At 46.4% G+C, this 20,410-nt stretch overlaps 1 protein-coding gene across 3 annotated transcripts in view; it reads right to left on the reverse strand.

Annotated features, from left to right (window-relative positions):
- P3H2 (prolyl 3-hydroxylase 2) overlaps positions 1-20,410 on the reverse strand; it is a 75,110-nt gene that overhangs the window by 41,736 nt on the left and 12,964 nt on the right. The window contains exon 1 of one of the 3 annotated variants that reach the window (XM_056358734.1): positions 4,357-4,497. The exons of the other annotated variants lie outside the window; for them this stretch is intronic. The gene's annotated coding sequence lies outside the window, so the exon portion shown is untranslated. Of the gene's footprint in view, positions 1-4,356; positions 4,498-20,410 lie in introns of those variants that run through there. 3 annotated transcript variants of the gene reach the window in all.

Below are 20,410 nucleotides of genomic sequence, written 5' to 3' on the forward strand. Positions count from 1 at the left end.
CTTCCGCCAAACAAGTCTGCTGAAAGCAGCAGTAATAAAGTGTAAAAGCCAAGACTGGAAAACTGACTCCCCTCTCAGCCCTGCTGCTCCCATCAAGGGAGCAGGATGGCTCCAAGCTCACCCTGCCCTGGCTCGTGGGCCCATGGCTTCCCCATGCTCCCCGTCCCCTGCCCTCGTTCCCCCTCACTGCTTTGAGTCAGTGGCTCTGGGACTCGTGCCCAGAGGCCTGGGGAGGCCATGGCAGGAGCTTTCTCATCTTTCACCCACTTGGAGCAGCTGGGCTCCATCTCCACACGTAGCACTGATGTTGCTGCTGTCACCAGGGAGGTGAGCAAACTGCTTCTGTCCCCACTGAGCTGCCGTGGGGAGGGAAGGAGCAAGCCAGCTACAGCCCACATCACCAAAACCTCAAAATCATTGCTCCTGCCCCTCCTCCCAGCTCCACTGACTGGAGATGCTAGAGACCCTAGGAGCTGCCAGCTGAAACAGGTTTGTATCTGAGCACAGGCTGGTCCTGGGTTCCACTGTCACATCAGTGAAGGACTCGAGAGAACTGCCACTGGTACAGTTCAATCTACCCCACACTTCAACAAGAAATGAAGAATTGCCTTCGTAGCAGGCAAAGTAAAAGTTCATACCTAGACGCTCCCTTTTGCATCTTGACTGGGTGCTCCTGCATCCCGTATCAATAAAACACTCACAACCTACCCACTATTTCTTCAGTCCCACACACACGAAGGCAAGTGGCAGCTGGGAAGCAGTGCTTCCAGGCGCTTTCCTTTCCTTGGTGGAAGCAAGCAGATTTGACTATTTTGCAGTAACTAGCAGCTAAGAACAGACCCAAACCAGATTGCCTAAGAAAGCATAACGACAGCTCCTTCCCTCTCACACCCACGAAAACTCCTGTGGAAACGCAGAGGACCTTGCATGGTGTGCAACTTCTGCATTACCAAAGACATATTCCTCAGCACATCCTAAAGGAGATGGCAGGTAAAGGGGTGTTCAGCTTAGGCTGAACCCACTGGTAGGATACAGAAAGTACCCTCACGTTTCAAAAAGTGTCCTGAAAATATCTGACAGCATATCCACTTTCCAGGTTTCAAGTGAAACAGCAGTGTGAGTGATGATGTGATGGCCAGCCAGATCCCACTCCCAGTTGGTCACAGAGAAGGAATTATTTTTGGCCATGGCACATTTTCCTCTGTCCTGAAAACCTGCTAAGTGCTGGGTTCTTAGAAAAGGACAGGGTGGGACTACACCTCTTCCTTGTGCTCAGATGCAGGTGCAGACCCATTCTTGCATGCACCAAGGGACACGACTGTACTATAACCCTCTAATTTGAAACTTCAGATGTTGTTTCACTGTAATGGCAAGAAAAGAGTGTGAGGAAATAGCTGAGAAGAAAACTAGACTTCTGACTTGGTCTTTTTCACTCATTGTGTCTCTGTGACCTGACAGTGTCCTTTAGGCGTTTGGCGACTGTGTTTTATAAGCAATTGGCATCCTGGAGGCGTAACACACATACCGAGGTATCTCATTAGCTTACTCATGTGGGTCAAATCCTGTGAAACACTGAATGACATCAATATCCCTTGACCTTCAGAGATCTTTGCTCAGCACCTCATCAGATGATATAACTGCAACAGATTGACAGCAATAGCGCAACATGTACACACCCCCACATACAGGCAACAGCAGTAACTGAGATCCCAAAGACATTAATTTTCCCACCACTTCTCCTGTTGCATCCCACACACTTCCGCAACGAACAGGAGGATTTTGATCAAGGCAATTCACATGGGAATAAACCACATTTTCCCTGGCATCTTCCTCACTGAGTACTCACCAACTCCAAAAAGAGCATCAGAGCACCTCACAGAAGCTTGTTTCAAAGCCTTTGTGCCTCCTTCCAGGCCAGCTGCTTTCTTCTACTTTGCCTTTGTCCAACTGGGAAACACACATTTAATTACATTTATTTATGTTCAAACAGACCTACTGAAAAATAAGTGGATTAAAAGCTGGTCTGGAAAGAGAATTAAACCCTACTGTGGTGCAGCGCAGCCTGCGTACTTGGGCTGCGATGTAATGCAGGCAATGGGAATTCTCCTCTGCAAGAGGCGTTGGGAATTTCATGCTGCAGCACAGCCAGCCCTGCTACCTGCAACGCACTTAGCAGATGGCTGAGACCCACAGCCTCATCCATCTACCTTTGATCTTATGTTCCAGTCCTTCCTTCCAGGTCTAAACAGCCATGTAACCACTGCAGAGGCTCAGTGCATTTCTGCAGATGGATCTAAACTGTTCTCCGAACTTGCAAGGCTGGGAGCTGCACACACTCATCTCCAGGCGGCAGAAAAATACATCTTTTGTGCTCGTTCATACCATCACTTGCTTCACTGTCATCCAAGACCCACATACAGATATTCTGCTTGAAGATGGCCTTTCCATTGCAGCAGATGGTTAATGCTATAAACAAGCTGGCTGGGAGCTGGCTACTGAGTTTGAATGTCAACACCTTCCTGCTTGCAATTCCCACTGGTCAGCGCAGCCAGGACAGCGCTGCTCAGTCTCCAGCTTCCCAGGAGAGGACCCCTCAGCAGGTGGTGAAGAAACCAAGACTGGGCAAGTCTTTCCCACCTCTAGGTCTCAAAGTCCAGCAGTACAAGGTAGAAAAATGCAACCAAAAAAAAAAAACCAAAACCACACAACCAACCAAACCCGTAAGAAATTAAAAGCCAAAGAGTCAGAACAGTGAAGCACCAGGCATGCCCACCCCATGGGTGCAGACACCTGACTGTACGTAACACACAGTAACCATAGATCTGGGAGCAGTGGGACTGCTCAGTAGCCCATCATGTAGCCCATCAGTGCTCCATGGCTGTGACAAAATAAGCACATTTCCAGGATGCTGTGCTGAAATAAGTTAAGTTCCACCTCGAATGTTTCTCAGTTCCACCTAGGATGTTTCTCAGCTGAGAGCACAGCAGTATGCAAACACAGCCATACCGTTTCCAGACCCATGCCGGTGACTCTGCATGGTGCTGTACTGCTCCATGCTGACTTGCTGACGCAGATGCTGGCTACCACAGGACACCCACTTTCCACCCACTCAAAGCAATCAGGGGGATACCTAGAAACAAACTTCAATGACATGTTAAACCAAATACCTTCCCTTCCAATCTATACCATACCAAGCTGCTGGCTCACAGAGTTGGCTCTGTGTGAGGAAGAAAAGAAGGGACAGGAGAAAGAAAAATTTGTAACAGCTTCTGCAGCCCAGTGAAAAAGTTCAGCAGCATTTGGCAGACCATTAAGACCTGCGCAAAACCACTTTGCTTCAGGCTTCCTCTGAACTTCCCCCCTCCCAGCTTTGCTTGCATCCCTTCCCTAGCACAGCCAGAATGCAGAGTGGGCACGCTCTTTCCTTTAATTAAGCAACAGCAATTAGGCAACACATTTTTAAGCTGTTTTCTCGTAACCGAACTAGCTGTTCCTTGGGAAAAGGCTGGCTTCAGCATTAAACCAGCAGCTGCGTTCACAGTACCGAATCACCATGTCAGAAAGAGGGAGCTTGGTATGTGAACAGCCTTGTCTCTGCCCCACGCCTTCGAGTGGATTGCCGTGGCTCCGTTGCGTTAGAGCCTCGACTTCTTCAGGGGCAGGGCGAGCAGGCAGGGATGCTGCAAGAAGCAGGGCTTTGTCTCATGGTTAAACCAGAGGCCAGGGGACTTAACAGGAACAGCCTCACTGAATGTTTAGTGTTGCACAAATGCAGCCACCAAAAGCCAGTTACATGAAGCAGGCCCTCTCAGCACGGGCTGGGAGGATTCACCTGCCTGTCCCACACACTCTGAGATGATGTTTATTATCGCAGACTGCATAGGAGAGAGGCTGTTTCTCCCTAGTCCTTTGGAACGGAATTCAGAGATTGCTGCCCCCCCCTCAGAAACTCCTCAGGAGGGACCCAGCAGACCAGAGGGAAGGGGAGGACTGTCATACCGGCAGGGAACTGCACCCAGTTCTCCTCCTCACTCCAGTGGGAACCAGGGACTCCACGTGATCCACGTGGTGCTGAAAACATCTCCCAAAATCCCTGAGAAAAACACTGAGCGACTCTCCCACAGACAACATTAAGCAGCTGCAAAGTAAGCAGCTCCTGAAGGATGGCATCCGAGCCACCACGGCTCCAGCTATGATCCACCAGCACAGTCCCCAGGCAGCACCACCGCTCTTTGTCTCCGAGAGTCTTTGGCTTTCACTGGAATGTAAAATCAAGGCTATCTAATCTACGTGTTCAGGGAAGCCACAAGCAAAATTTTAAAAGTTTTCCCATTTAAAAAAAAACAAAAAACAAACCAGTAATGGCTGTTCCTCCTCTGCTTCAATAAGGGTGAAGTTCACCAAAGACACCCAGTAAATCACACACACATGCTCCACTTCTCTCTCAGCTGAATATTCACAAATTTCCAAAGTGCTGAACTTCTTCAAGCCATTCAGCTTCTGCTTTCATCTGTAACATCTACAGCGCTTCTGAGATTTTCCTGCAGCTACCCTAAATTAACAGAGATCGGAAACTAGGCTTCATCTGTAACCCTAAGGGTCAATCACATCATTTTGCTTCAACATGCCAAACAGACCAGAGGAAAACAAACATATGGAGTTTCCCAAAGGAAGACCGATTAAGAGCCCTGTCCCAAAGGAAAGCAAAAGCCCTAAACCAGGAAGGATGATTTAAAATAGTTATTCCCATCTGTCTAGATAGTGGTAACACACGCAATGCCTAGACGCTAGCAAGATATCCCAAGCTATGTGGGTTTTCCCTCTATTTCCAAGGGGTGGTAAAACATTCCTTGCTATTTTAGGAGAATGGCACCATAAAATTTTTGCATTCAAAATTAAATGCAATTTTGCAGATCTGAGGGGAGTTTCCCATCCCCAGGATAGCCCCAGTCCAGCCCACAACACCTGTGTTATGCTGAGAGCACAGCTGCCAGGGCAGGAATCCCACCCCAGGGAACGGGGAGGGGTTTACAGCCTGACATCACTGAATATACCAAATAGCAAGTTCCAGATTAAAACTCACCTCCCTGGACAGCCCTGGTTCCAACAACATGGACAACAGCATGCAGTGCATGTCCTGTGCTCCACAGGTTGCCCCACCTGGTACCACTCCTTGGGTTCAGTTCCAAAGGACGCAATGGGCACTGGGAGCACAGGGGACATGGCTTAGCTCTGAAATGATGGCGTGCAGACTGCCAGCTATCCAAGGATGGGATGTGCCCCACCATGTGCATTTCAAGGATCCAGTACCAGCAAGGTGAAGGCAAAGCCATGTCTCCAGCTGTGAGACCGGCTAGTTCTGCCCTTGCCACTTGTACTGCCCAACAGGCTGTCACACTCCAAGGGAGGCATCAAAAGATCAAATGAAAAGAAAAATACGGTCACCAGCAGTTCTGAGTTACAGGGCTGGAGGACAAAGAACATCAAAATAAGTGACAGCAGTCTGAGGGAACTGCACACAGCTGGAAAGTTGAGTTTTCTTGCTCCTGCCAAGGAAGAAGAAAATAGAGCATCCTTTGGTAGTTTCCAAAAAAGTCTCTTTTTCTAACCATCCCCATTTCCATCTACATGTGGCCAGCAGGGAGAAGTAGCTGTGTGTCACTGCACACAACCCATAACCAGCGCAGACTCGGATCACAAGCCCCACATGTAAGATAGGAAATCATGCTCCAGGTGAAAGTGCACTAAGGATTTAAATTACATGTTTGAAAACTGTGTTTTCTCAGCAGTTGAAAATAATCAAATATAAAGAAGCATCACGAAAGCTTCTCCAGGGACCTTACTTTCTAGCTAGTCTTCAACTCTCAAAGTCACATCCCTCATTTCTGATTCATGTAGTGCTTCATTGCCTTTAATGGTACTTTTCCCCAAATCTGCACTCTCTCTTCTGTGTAAAGCACTAATTTCCATTACCTCAAGAGGTATCAAATTCCAAATCTTTGCTGCAGTTTCAGGTTTTCACACTCTGGTTGCAGACACCTCATTAGCTTACCCACATCTGGTCCAGGCTACAAGGTGTTTGTTGTGCAACATGCCAGAATCAGTCAACACGACTGTCTGATTACGTACAGGCTCCAAAATGTCTCGTGTACAACAACAAAAAAAAAAAAAAAAAAAAAAAGAAGAAGAAATTCAGCAGATGGCCCACGGAGCACTGAGATTTGCAGTTTTCTTCCTGGAAAACTGGTAACGCCAGTTCCAAAAATAATACTAGGAATAGCCCTCCACAGAGGAAGGAAGCATTTTCTAACAAACTTTGATCTCTGTGTTCCAGAGGAGGAACTGACACATTAATTAGAACATATTGCTGAATGGGGTTGCTATCTCACACCACAGGGCAAAACCAAAGCGGGGACTCAAATGCTGGTGCCCAGCTCCCGACAGAAATTTACTGTGGGGGTTTTTTTTCCCCCCAGGATCTTTTTTCAATTAACAAAGTAGGAACGTATCAGTTCAATTTTTCCATAATGGCCACTTATCACCTCTCCTCTAAATCACTGCTCAACTCCTACTAAAATTTCTTTCCAACAGTTCTCACCCAGAATTGTATGCAGGTTTGTATCTGTTCTTTTTTAATATGCATATATCATGAGACTTTCCAAATATCATGAATTTATCTACAGCTACATGCCTCGTTTTACAAGTGAGGCACTGAGACACTGCAGAGCATGGGCTCCATGCCCTTGGTGAGAACTTCAGTTGTTTACATCTAAAGGATAAATCCAGGTAGTCAACACTCCAGAATGACCTTGGAGTATCCCAAAACTCCATAGGATAAAAGTCACACTCACAAGTCACACTCACACACACGTGTCCCCCTCCCACCCAGGTTTCAGTGCAATCCAGAATTTACAGGAAAAACGCTTTCCAGATTGGACCTCCAGCACGTACCCTGCTCTCCATGACTTGTCACCACTCTCAGAGGTCATCTATGGAGGACACCCATTCCTGTCCATCTACTCCCCAAATCTTTACCTAATCAGTGTGAAGGGCTCTTGCCATCTAATCCTTCTTCATAAGGAGGTTTCCTCATTTTGGAAACAACTTCCAAGTCATCACTGGCCCCTTCTCCCCTTACTCCAGCAGCAGCAGAGCCAAGTCCCTGGACACAGCAGCACACTGCAGGGCTCACGTCCTCTTACGGAATTGCCTCTCTCTGTGGAGGCCACAAGCTGACAGCACTTGTTTGGATTCCTTTCTTGGATGAAACCTTGCTTGAAGCACTTGATATTCTCCGCTTCTTCCACTTCCCTTCTGTAACATGAAGCAATATTTTTTTCCCCTATAAAAACTGAAATTGGGAGCATACAACCTTAATTTCAAGGGATTTATAATTTTTGGCCCATGCTGTCTCAGCATCACCCTGCCAAGCACTACTTGCTGCTTGGAAGGCTGACAAAATGTGATCAGCCATAAACAAGTGAACTTTAACTCCACAGAGGGAAAGGGAAAGGGAAAGGGAAAGGGAAAGGGAAAGGGAAAGGGAAAGGGAAAGGGAAAGGGAAAGGGAAAGGGAAAGGGAAAGGGAAAGGGAAAGGGAAAGGGAAAGGGAAAGGGAAAGGGAAAGGGAAAGGGAAAGGGAAAGGGAAAGGGAAAGGGAAAGGGAAAGGGAAAGGGAAAAGACAGTTAAAATTCTATACTTTTTAACTAGAACTCTTCAACTCTGGTAAAGCCAAATGCAAACAGAATAAAAAGGGTATATGTAAAGCTGTTAGAAATCAATAGTACAAGGTGGTAGGTGTATTAAGAGCAACTAGTATCAGAAACCTATCACTTTCATTCTTTTGCAATGGCGAAGGATGATGACCCTGCTGTGGAGTGACAGCACACTTACAGACTGGTCTGTTGCCTACCAGCAGTTTATGGTAAGCATGAAGCGAGGATGAGGGGAAGACAGGTTACCAGCTCTTTGCTTGCAGAAATAACAGAGTCAGGGAGCAATGGTGGAAAACGCATCTCCAGTTTTCTAAAAAGAGCTCATCTAAGAGCTTTAGCCTGAAGGAGCACATATTCTGTGTGGCTTTATCCACAGACATGATTGTAATACAGACACATGGGTTGAGCTGCTTGCTGATGTTTACATCTGAGAAGGGATATAGGAAAGCAGAAAGTCAGCTACCCAATTTGGACAGCTGGAATTTGGCATAGCAATCTGACCTATATTAAGTTTCCATCCACTTGAGTACTACTTGGAGGAGATTCTTAACCACTGTTCTTGTATCCTGTGCTTCCAATTTGTAAAACAAGTTAATTTGCATAGAATCTGAGTTACCTCAGAGGAGGAGAATGATGACAGACTTCCTTTGTCTGGATCTGATAATTCATTACCCAGTGGAGAGGAATTTGCTTGTAAGGGTGACCACAAGCAACTCAGTAGAACACTGAGGAACTCACTGCCTTCAGCACTAGTTGCAGCTTCATGGTGCGCATAGCTGGCTCAGACCCCGTGCTATGACCTTATCCTGTTAACCAGCTCCCATCAAGGCAGAAGGCTCCCCGAATGCCATCTGCTTCCAGAGCAATACCCTGCAGCTCTGCCCCTGCTCTTTAGACCCCTCCTGATGAATTCAGCATTGTTTTCCAATCAGACTGACAGGCAGCAGCATCTCGTACCTCCCTGGTCTGCTGGCATGGCAGAGCATGTGCAGCCATTGCACTGCACACCATTAAGCAAGGGCTCAGCACCATGAACTCTCTTGCCCTGGGAACTGGAGAATCCCGCTGCAACACTGAACAACAGGAAGCACTAAATCAGCATCTCCTCTGGAAAAATACCACAAGGAACCACCCACGGGACTCTTCTCTTGCTCTTTTGGCCCTCAATCCAACTTCCTCAGCAAATTAACCACCTCTAACAGGAAATGCTGCCTTTGTCCGTCCTATCACCTCCAAAACATCTGCTCATGCTGTCAGCATTCTCGAGTCAGCGTCACCCCCCCTTGGTCTGTATATACAACAAGGTCCCTCCTCCTACTGAAGAGCCCTTTCCACAAGCACTCTCCTCCAGGGAAAAAAACCCTCTGTAGTTCTGTATAGTCTTAACCCAGCCTTGGATTTACAAACACAGAGGATATTCCTGCATGGTAAATAATCTGATTTCTGCAGAAATGTAAGTGCTAGAATAACTGGAATAATGTTGTCTGCTCTTGCAAATAGCGTATTTCACAGTAACATCAGTCTTAGTGGTCCCACTGCAGGACACAGGCAGCAAGAAATGCAAAAATCAGCGCTTTGGGAAAAGTGAACACAAGCTAAGCAAGAGTCCAGCACAGCTGGGATGGGGGCGGCAGGGAAGAGAGATAAAATGATTCTAGAAGGTCTGGTGCAGGACCAAGGGCTGAAGGTAGTGGGCTTTCTCAAGCTAGAATTGAAAAAACTGAGAGGGGAGCTGAAAACAGCCTTCGAATATATAAAAGGCTGATAGATAAGAAGAAAGGTGAAGAGAAACCAGGGTCTATCCACTGGCTTAGATTGTAGCATGCAAAAATATTTATCTAGGTATCAGGAAAAAAATCGCAGCTTCCAGGACAGATTCCTTTGGGAATTCAGGATTCTCATTCTCAGGAGGATTTTAAGAAAACATCTGATAAATATCTGGCATGTACCTATCTCACAGCAGGTTGGATGAGATGGGTTTTTAAAGTGCCTCCCAACTCAACGTTCTCATGAATCTATGACTTTTCAGAATTAATTTCAATTTCCGAAAGAATTTCAGCACTTCTAGTTCAGAAAATTTCCCCAGGACATACGATTTGCCCTCATTCTTACTGAATCACGGCAACTGCTGACTGGCCCTAACACTGAAAAGCAGCATCCTGTTTGCGCTCTGAACTTGTGCAGTTCCAGCTCCCACAGCCCCTGTTGCGGGTTTGCCGGGTGCACCGCAGAGCCTTCTCCTGGCATTTTGATTTTCCTACACTGCCCTGTGACCCCTCCATGCCACCAACCTCCCCATCCTGCCTCCTTCCCACACACAAATACACATGCACATTATTAATATGGCACAGAAATCTGTATGTCAATTGCCTGCACAAAAGGACAATTTAAGCAGCATCACCTACACAGTGACACTGCCTTCCTTTTTTTATTGTTTTTTTCAAGAACTTCTAGACCTCTGAAGGAGTTGAGTGAGTTACCAATAAATACATACATTACAACACAGGGCAGCAAGAGGAAGGAGGTGACAATTTCAGACCAAAGGCAGGGTGCCAAGTCTTCAGGCAGAGCATCATTGCCCTTTGAAGGGGCGGTGGATGCAAAGTTTATGAAAGTTCAAAAGCCAGCGAATTCATAGAGGAAAAATCCTGTGGAGGCTCCCACAGACACAGACACCAGTGTCAGATCTAGGCTGCTCCACAGCCATCAGTTCTGGAGGCTGGGTGAGCATTTGAGGTAAGTGTCACAATATTTTTGCTGTTCTTCTGTCCTTCCTTGAATGCCCAGTGCTGGCCACCCTTAGGGACCTTTATCCCAAATGGATACAGCTGCTCTTGTGTCAGTTGCCTAAAAACAAAAACAAGCCTCCCCCTCCACCATACTATTAATCATCTGTTTTCTGTGCACACCATGTTACTAAGAGTAACAGCAGCAACAACAAAAAGCCTGGGACAAATAGATTTCCTCACTAGAAAATCCAAATGTGGTTTCTGCACGGTATGTCCATAGTCTGTTACTGTGAGGAGCTTCAAAGGAGCAGAATTGCAGGGAAGAGTTTATGACACATCTGGTATGGGGCTCAACTTTATCTGGAAGGGATCTTAATTGAAACAGAAATTCCTAATTAAGATTGGAATCCCTAACAACCTTCCCAGCACCCAAACAGGAAATTCCAGGTGAGAAACTGCTTCTCTTCCAAGTCCGACTCCTCCTGAAACCAGATTTCAAAGGAGCCCTATGCTGGCCAGGCAGCGTGACCTCTGACTTCACGCTGCTCCTTGGCGCCCCGTTGAACCCAACAGCATAGACCTGGGAATAAGGAAGATGAAAAAAAGTTGCTTGACTGATGTCATGGGTACCTTTGGAAACACAGGAGCAGAAAATGAATCTGTAGTGCAAGATCAGTGCATCAGGCACAGGCATCATCAGCCTTCTCCTCAGCTGGTACCTCAAGTTTCAGCCTAATTCACTGCTCTCCTTCACAGCACCCATAGATGTGATCGCTCCCCCATGCTGGGACATTTCAGCTGGAGCACTTATTGCGTGAGAAGCACCAACACATTGCTTGATGAAATTCCGATTAGCACTTCACACCTTTTAGGATAAAAATAACCAAAGGAAACTGGGATCCATCCCAAAACACACTAGACAACTCACATTAATCAGGGGACAATATACCTGTCTCATTTCCAGTCCTTCACCTCCTCTTCTCCAGCAAGATAAACGGCAAAGAAAACAAACCAACACCCTCTGCATTTTTCTTCTGCAAGACCTAGTTTCCATGAGACTAGTCTGCCTTGGCTGTGAGCTGGAAAATAAACCAGAGCTCTGCTCTTTTTCAAGGGCCAAGATGAAGAGGCTTTGTACAACCAAGAATGAAAAAGCCCATGACTCTCTACATTTTCCAGGCTTCATTCCAGGCTGGTAGCTTATAACTGAAATTGTGAGGGCAGTACAGCAGCTCTCTTTCCGGAAACAATCTCTTTTGGACAAATGTCACAACTTAGGCATCTTCTAGCATCTTCCACAGCTGCCCTTCCAAATCAGCACCACAGTAACTTCCCAGCCCAGCAAGGTTTCCCAGCTCCAGGTGCCGCAGCCACCAGCGTAACAGCCCAAAACATCACAGCCAGAAAGTGTCCCGACTCCCCATGGCTGAAGCAGGAAGGTGATCAGCTCTGCAAGAGGCCAACGCTGATGTTTGCCTCTGGAACTCCAGTGTGAGGATCATGGCAGCTGTCGGAACTCAGAGCTTCTGAAAACTTAGCTGCTCTCCTACAGGATGAGACGCCAAACTGCAGGTTCCTGGTTTCAAAATGTGACCAAATGGCTCTCAGTGACAGTTTGGTCCATTTTGTGGCCCTCAAGACAAAGCCATGTTGGTCTTTCTACTCTGACCTATTACTCAGTGTCGCTTCTGTTGACACAGTGCCAGTACAGCAATCCCCACATCCCAGTGAGGGGCTAAGAGTTGGGAGCAGTTCTCAGATTCCATACATTGCAGGGCTTCAGGGGATGAACTCCTAAAGTCATAGGATCAACCATGCTTTCTGCATGGAAGAGACATGAAAATCCAGGTCTTTCCTCTGCTCTTTCCCTGAAGGATTAATCAAGTGCCTTAACTCTATTTTTAGCTGAAACCACAAGGACCAGCTGGGAGGTCTGCAAGGGTGGAAAAACCTGGGAACTCTGAGATGCAACCTACATCATCTCTGGACTGCATCTGCTTGACTCAGCAAGCTGTAAGGGGGTAAGACCAGCATCTGTGGTAACTGAGAGCCGCCGCCTCCTCCCCTTGCAAAAATGTGCAGTTGTGGCACAGCCAGATTCTAAGCAAGCAGTGTATTCAGAGGTGAAAGGGAGGTGAAATAAGAATCCTTTCCTTATCTAGCAGATTACAGCAAAACTTTCTCAGCAGGGAGTGTGAAACGTCAGCTGTCTCAGGGAAGCAGCTCTAGCACCACAGCTTTTATGGTAAAATGGTTTAATTGCCCTGGCTGCTTCGTATCAGGCTTGAGACAGCCAGAGAGGGACCCCATGGCAATGTCAGCATCCACCGAAAAGATGTGACAAACCTCTGTCTTGGGAACATTAAGAAAAGACCAAGAGTTGTTTCCCCCTTATATCCCACTCATGAATTTGGTATTTGGTTAGGTCAGCAAGACCATCAGCAGAAGCACAGGATGGAAACAACTGGCTGTGCTGACAAATCAGCATCTGGCATGGGAAGAAGATACAGAAGAAATGCAACATGCATTGCAGTCAGCAATTCACACCTGCTGCCCCACAACAAGTTTAGATCAAACGTTCACAGCTTGCTAATGAAGAGGTAATTCTTGTCCACCTGCTAACACGCACACTTCAGCTCAATCCCCACAGTGCCATGAAGCCTTCCCCTTTCTGCAGTCATCTGCAATGACAATGTGTAGAGCAAAACCTCCCACCTGCACCTGAATGACTGAAATTAGTTTAAAAATTAAGAAAGAGGGGTGGACATCAGGTCACTGTAGAGACCCATGCTGCCTGGAGCAGGGCACAGAGCAGCCCTGCTGGTCCATTCGCCATTGCTACCCTTCTGTCATACATCGCTTTTGGGGGGGATTTTTACATTTACTAGGGGAGCCAATCTACTGGGGCCTTTTAGTCTTCTAAACTGAGAAATTCTAACAAGCTGTGGTGTGATCTGTGGCAAAGCACATGATCAAACATCTAGCGTCTTCGTATCTTTCCATTTTATTGGGGTGGCGGGTGTCTGATGCCCAGCAGATTCTGCCCACAGTCAGAAACTGAGAGCAGGGAACTCTCGTTCCTCCTTTCACCTTGCTGAACTTGTACGCTCTCAGTAATTTATCTACCACACCAGCGCAAGCACGGCAGGGTCTTTGAGATGAAAGTCTATCAACTCCAGAAGCCTGTACACCCGTTACTGGCGCTGAGCATCCCATCCGCTAGCACAGAGCAGAACCACAAACTGGCTCTGTGCAGATTACACGTGAAAAAATCATTAGCTGGAGGAAAAAAAAGCCATCACCACCGTGAAAGAGGGAAGCTATTAGATGAGCTTTGTGTGCTTATTTCCTCAGCTAAGGTAAGCTTCTTGCCTTGGACCCCCCACAGCACAGACAGAAGTAACAGTTCTTCTTTCTCAGGACTGAGAAGTCTTCTCATCTTTATTTTTTCATACTCCAACAACTTTGCATTATAACATCAGTCATTTCTGTCTGATTGCTACCTTGCTGCTTAAGCAACAAACAGTGTGATTAATGAACCTCTGAGGGAGAAAACAGAGGCTTCACTAAAAACACCAGCTAAGCACTATGAACTTCGCTAAAAATGAAAAGCAGCTGCCTGGCACCAATTCCCCCAGCAGCAGTAACTGCAGCATTCGGGGCTGCTCTGGTTGCTTCTGAAAATAGGCATGATCTTGTGCCAAAGAAAATAAGCCTTTAATTTTATAGGTGTCTGAATAAAAATTTAAAAAAGACTGAAAATGAGAGTGTTTAGGGAAACGCATATCATGCATTGCCTGGTATCTAAAAAGGCCTTTGCCTCTCTCCAAGCATCAGCAAGTGGAACTTGCCTGGATCTGAACTGAGAGTTTAGGGGGTTTGAATCAAAACCCTTTTCACTTGATGTTCAGTTTGCCATTGACTTTGGTTGTTGGGGGTCAGGCCACTCAAAAAAAAAAAAAAAAAAAAAAAGAAAAAAAGGAAAAGGGAAAAAAAAAAAGGCAAAATTTAAAATCTTTCCCAAGTCTGAGCAGCATCTCACAACAAAGTCCTCAGCAGCTCCATGTATTGCTTGCTGGTAGAAGTCTGCCTAAAATCTTTACAAGATCTTGCAAAGATTTTAGGCTCTCTACGTAGTAGTGGCATATACTGTCACTGTCGCCTGGTGCAAAACTAGCCAGGATGAAAAACTGGGCAAAAAAAAATACATTTTTTTTGTTCCTGGGTATGTCTTCTAGTCTACGTTACTGGTGGCAGGAAGAGTCAGGTTGGAAGCAACCTTGATGGGGCTTGGTGGTGAATGTGGGAAGGGGATGTTCACGCCTAGAAGGACATATGCCCATTCTGGGGAAGGCTGAAGTCCCTCTGCCAGGAAACCTGCACCCAGCAGAAGAAGCAACAGAGGAATCTTGTGACTGCCCATGCCACAATGCCCTGCTAACCCAGTGATGCATCAGTGAAGCAACACATGAACCTCTGGAACAACTTCTAGGGAGAAAGTAGGGAAAGCTCCCACCAGAGCACGACACAAAACTCTGCAGTTATTTAAAGCATGGAAAATACCAAGAATGGCCCATGAAACGGCAGCTGTTTGGGACTGGTCTTTTATAAGCTACTCTAAAGAAAGCACTGAATATCCTACTTATGCTGAAAATTATACAGGTCATCTTCCATATTTAGTACAGAGTTGCACAGAGGTAGCCAGGGGGTAAGACACATTCATACTCCATCTTTAGCACAACTGCCACCCACGTCCATATGTGATCTTGGCCTTCTACCCTGTATTTAAACTACAATAAGCTGTGCTCTGCATTCAAGGAAAAAGGAAAAAAAATTAAAATGAATCCAGACCTTTGTGGAGAGGGTTTCAGTGAAAAGACTGGCTGCTTTTCTGTGGTTACTGATGTAATGAAACTTCAACAGGGGCTTACACAATGTCAGCATGGAAGAAATTCTAAGCATCTACTAGAAAGGTTTTAAGTTACTCAAAAGCCTTACTGATAGGATTTCAGAGCCAGCTACTCTTCGGACACTAATGTGCAAGCGAACACGTCTTTCAAAACCACATGCGGCCAGGCTATTCATACTCACAGTCTTGTTCCCTACCATTCATAAGCAGGAGTGTGAAGCAGCAGGGCAAATCAAATAAATGACTTCATTCCTCTGGGGATATGAGCAAATGTGAACAAAGTAGCATGTTCACAAATGTGAACAAATTCAGGATGCCATATTTTTGCCAAGTTTTCTTCCATTGGGGAACTCTGAAGGATTCAAGGAATACAACCGCTATCTTCTTTCCTAAAGCTCCGCGCCCACGAGTGTACACGGGTGTGTATGCACAAGCAAGCTCTGAGATCTCCCAAATCTGCAAGACTCCCTGCACAGTTCTGCAGAAGACATCACAGAGCAGCTTAATATACTAACACACTTGTGCACTTGGATACAAAGTTGTATGTCTCAGGTAAAGCAGAGTTTGGGGTACTGCATCACATGCCAGGTAAGTATATCCTTTTTGCCAAAGCAAAGGCCAAAAGCTGCTGGAAATCCTCACTTTGTAGTAGAACGGGTGTTTATGAACTGATGCTCCCAACTGCTAACCTGGGAGCCATCAAAAGACCACTCAGCTCCGCTATGAATTCTTGTCTGTAACGATTTAAGTAACTGTAGCTCAGAAAAGAAATGCGTCTGCGCTCGCTGCTGAAGACCAATGCCCCAGAAAATAAAGGTTGGATTATAAATACGAAATCTTCTAACGGGATCCAGACACACACACACACAAAAGTTATCAACTTTTGGACATGCTTCAGTGATGGGAAAAACTGACGCGCACTATTTGAGAGCAACCCTGATTGACTCTCTCCAGCTATCCATCCTGGAGGACCTGTCCGTCCCTGGGGGAAGGGCCGAATTCCCTGTGTGACAGCGCTGGCTTTGCCAGACACCTGGTACACAGGTTTACAGGGGTGGAAGCAAGGTTACACAGCCTTCAAAACTGTGACACAGACAAATCCAACCTTTCTGCAAGTTTGAACAAATCAAACCCACCACTACTCATCCTCCTCAAACCTTGCTACAGGCAAGTGCCCCGCAGCATGACAGCATCCCCATGACCTCCTCCTCCTCCGGTTTGGCACAGGAGTCTGGCAAGCACATTCAATGCTGTGACTCGTTTCCCCTGATTCCTCTGCCATTTCTGTTCCCCGTCCCACTTTTCTCATTTACATTTCTCTTTTGACACTCCCATGGGAGGAAGACAGACTGAAACATGCTCCAGAGCTGAAATTACAGTTCACTCCATGGATTTGAAATTAAACAGAATATCGACTTTCCAAAAAACTCTCAATGAATGTTGAAATAATTATTTTTCCAGAAGTGCTTCTTTTTTTTTTTTTCTTTTAAAGTGAAGCAATATGAAACATAGCTAGTCTTGCTGCAAAGATAGAGTCACTCGCAGTAGCTCTCCTCAAGCAGCACAGCTGCAGACAGGATGAGCTGCCTGCTCAGCCTCATGGCTGGTTGGGCTATAAAGATGGGTCTGAGTCCTTGCACTAGCTCGTGCTGATTGTAGGGGTTTTGCTGATGAAGTTCAGCAGAAAGAAAACCAGAGACGCACAGAGCAGATTCCCAGGGGAATTTGTAGTGTGATGATGGGATGGGATTTATGGCATGGTGTGACGATGTGACAGAGGGATGGGACATGACAATGTTCAGGACATTGAGGACCTCCACTTCACCTTTCATCCTCAGCCAAATGTGTCCTGCTCCGTGAAATGAAAGCTGTTGCCCCTGGACAAGGCAGCTGGCTTTCCAGATTCAGTTCAGGTCCCAGCCAGAAAGTTAACTCAGGAACCATTCCAAAAAAACCCTCTTGGGCCACATTTCCTACAGTGATCCTATCAGGCTTTAAAGGCCCAAAACAAGAAGAACCATTTTTCTGCAGCCTGGCAATAATTTAGGGCTCCCACTCATCCAAGATGCTCATTTTTCCCCCAGATCCCAGGGACGTCATTGGGTTTTGAGGGCCCTTTAAACAGCAGCAGCAGCTGCTCAGGGAAAAACATCTGGAATAAAATATACCGAGGGTCCCAAAGTCGAAAAGATCTCTGCAAAGGTAATGAGGAATACATAGCCACAGACGTTGGCTGTATGGAGTACTGTGCTGCTGAAACACACGATACTGCTCCCTGCAAAGGAGCTTTAACAAAGGCTCGTGTCTGAAGCTAAACCTGTCTTGGACTCTCACGGCTGTCACATATGCCTCCTCTTGCACATGTGGGACAACTGCGATTGTTCACACTGCTGTGTGACCCGTTTCCCCATGAAGACCCCAGGCAGCACTACTGACTCTGAACAAACCTCATCCGTAATTGGGCTTTTCTCTTGCAGTGCAGGACATCTTTAATTAATCTGCTACTGTTTATGCGTGCTATTCCCATCAGAGCTCACTCACAGTGCACAGACATCATGTGGCACATCTGATACTCTCCAAATACGTGGTGTCAGTTATGCCGTACAATGCTGAGTGCCTGGTGTATAATTACTGCACATCAAATGCATTCCACTGACGAGCAAATCAGGGCATGGCATGCTGGGCTGGACCAAACCCAGCCATTTCTGTCCTGTCTCATGAACTGTTGCTGGTGGCCACAGCAGCACTTGTCTGGATCACACACTTTCAAATAAAATGCAGCTGAGACCGTCAGGCAGCTGCTATGTATAAGCATGAGGTCTGACAGGTCACACCTGAGTGCCGTGTCGAATGAAGACCCAACACAGTGAATTCAAAACACGTGGCACAACGCACAACGCAGTTGCTGTGCTCTAGGAAGTCATCAGGCACCAACCTCAGCCATGATAAACTGATGTACGTCCACCGCAACTATACGTACCAACTCAGCTAACTCATTTTTCTTTCTGCGTAAGCTAAGTCACACTCCCTTCCATTTACACCAACAACCTCCAGCTCAGTGCTTTCAGATTAAAGGACAGATACACCTATGCCATTACACAGTATCAAACTGCAAGTTTTATTACTAATATCACCAGATATCAAATCCAGACACCTGTGAGGACACTGCTAAATCCATCGTCAATCTACAGTGCAGTCTGGCAGTCAGAGCAGTTGTCCTCAGGATGTACCAAGAACAAAGTGTGCAATTCAGGAGGCTCCAAACCCTGCTATTTTCAGCAGCATTTAGTGCATACCTCTGCCTGACATTTGCCAGCACTGATATCCTTCTGTTGTCACCTGTCACTGGTAGGACAAAGTCTCTGCTTGCACTGAGCAGCATCCTGGCTCTGAAACAAGAGATAGCTGAGCACTGCTTTATGACTCTTAATGCTAAGTAAAAGCAGATCTAGTTCTCCATTTTCAAGACTGCTAAAGCACTAAGTGGATACAAGAGCACAGGAAAGAAGATAAAAGAGCAGAGCAAACCTTGCCAGCACATAAAAGGGAGGGTATAGCACAGCCTAAATCTCCTGCAGTTTTGCCATGGAAGAATCTGCAAGGATAACCCCCAAAAGGCCTGACGGTCCTCCCAGTGCAAGGGCAACACTATGAAAAGAGAAGTAGCTTCTCTCTTCCTTGTCTTTCTCCAAGCTCTACCTTTCCCACCCCAGGCTCCAAGAGCAAATAGATCAAAATTAAATATGGTTGAGAGCTCAGCTGTCTGGGCTCAACTCTCCCCCCCCAATAGCCGAGGATAACCTCCAAACTTGGCATTACATAGCTTAACCAAGATGGATAGCGAAGTGGTTCGTATTGACCATATCACTGTTCACCCAGTTGTACCATGGCACCTGAAGCACCGATAGCTACACCAGCGTAATGCTTCACTTGGCACAATAACCCTGATCACTTCCCAAAGATGCTTCTTTTTAGCCTGGAGTACTTTCTTATCCCAGTGAAAGAATCCCTGACTCATGGGGCCAAGCATTGCTGGCTTTTACACCTGAGCAGTCTCTCCTGTCTCAGGCGTACAGCATGGGCAAACACCAGCAGGGTTTTCCTGTTCATCACCCCAGCTTCATGCATATCTCTGCACATGAGAAGAGCCTATGACGCACACCTAGAGCATGCAAGGGCACAACTATCAATCCTACTTAGCAGGACTCTGTTATTCAGCACTGGCTGGCTGCAATACCAAAGCAACCCCAAAGAGCAGCACAGAAGATCCCTAAGGACCTGGAGCCCTTTCTGAGCACAGCTCCACAACATGACTGCTGACAATTCCACGTGGGAGCTGAACTGCAACGTCCACTGCGTAACGTAACAGCAAAGGAACAGGAATGTAAGCAGTAAGCCTGAAGCATGTAAACCTTTCCTATCTGATACTTCTCAAAAGCGTCATGAAAGACAGTACGGTTTCTACACTGCATTTTCCAAGATAACCAAGTGCAGATCACTGGCAGGTCAGTGACAGCTTTAAGGGCTGTAACTTCCAAAGAAAAAGTCCAGGCAAATGATTATTCAGGTGTCTCTACCTGGTTTGGTTTGATTCAAAAAACATTAGAGGCTAAAAATGGTTTATTTAAGAGTCTATAATCTAGCTAGATTTCACAGCAAGGATCCAAAAATGGATTTGGAAAACAGAAGTACACTGATTAAAATAACAGTGATTTGGAGTTAAAAACACCACTGCGGGAAGCCTTGTGCTACAGTGCAAAAGTCATTTTCCAGGGACTGTTTTGTTGAACATCTAAAACCCAAACAGTAATCAGGCTGGAATGAGTCCCCTAGGATGAGGAAATCTCTTCTGGTAAGCTCAGACCTGAGCTTGGGAACATTCAAAGAATCATAGAATAGTTCAATTCCCAGAGCTTCAGCTGTCACACTGGATAGTCCAGCTGCCAAAACAGAATCTCTCCTGCACATCCCAGGCAGCCGGGGAGCTACAAGCCTTGTTCTCTACAAACCACTGCTTTGCAGAGCTGCCTCCCCCAGGCACCTCCTCTGACGCTGC

The sequence above is a fragment of the Falco biarmicus genome, chromosome 13 (genome assembly GCF_023638135.1).
Source record: "Falco biarmicus isolate bFalBia1 chromosome 13, bFalBia1.pri, whole genome shotgun sequence".
NCBI classification, from domain to species: domain Eukaryota; kingdom Metazoa; phylum Chordata; class Aves; order Falconiformes; family Falconidae; genus Falco; species Falco biarmicus.